This window comes from Sinocyclocheilus grahami, unplaced genomic scaffold, assembly GCF_001515645.1.
Source record: "Sinocyclocheilus grahami isolate Dianchi unplaced genomic scaffold, SAMN03320097.WGS_v1.1 scaffold981.1, whole genome shotgun sequence".
NCBI classification, from domain to species: Eukaryota; Metazoa; Chordata; class Actinopteri; order Cypriniformes; family Cyprinidae; genus Sinocyclocheilus; species Sinocyclocheilus grahami.
Window position 1 is genome coordinate 232,681 of NW_015506160.1, and position 285 is coordinate 232,965.

The window sequence follows — 285 nt, forward strand, 5'->3', positions numbered from 1 at the left end:
ATCTAGTTTGAAGCTGTCCCTTCTGTAAATATCAAACCATATTCCATTTAGATGAATATGTCTATACAGTTACGACATATAACACGCATTGATCAACGTGTTCGAAACCAACATACAACACATTTCTGTAATTCAACCTTGTAGTTACTGGGATATAGCTTTTGTGAGAAGTAGGTTTTTGGAACCAGAACATTATCACATTATCTCTACTACTGTAACCTAAATTCAATAATCCGGACTAAACCAATACAGTTTAAATAATAGACTAAATTCTTTTGTTGGACT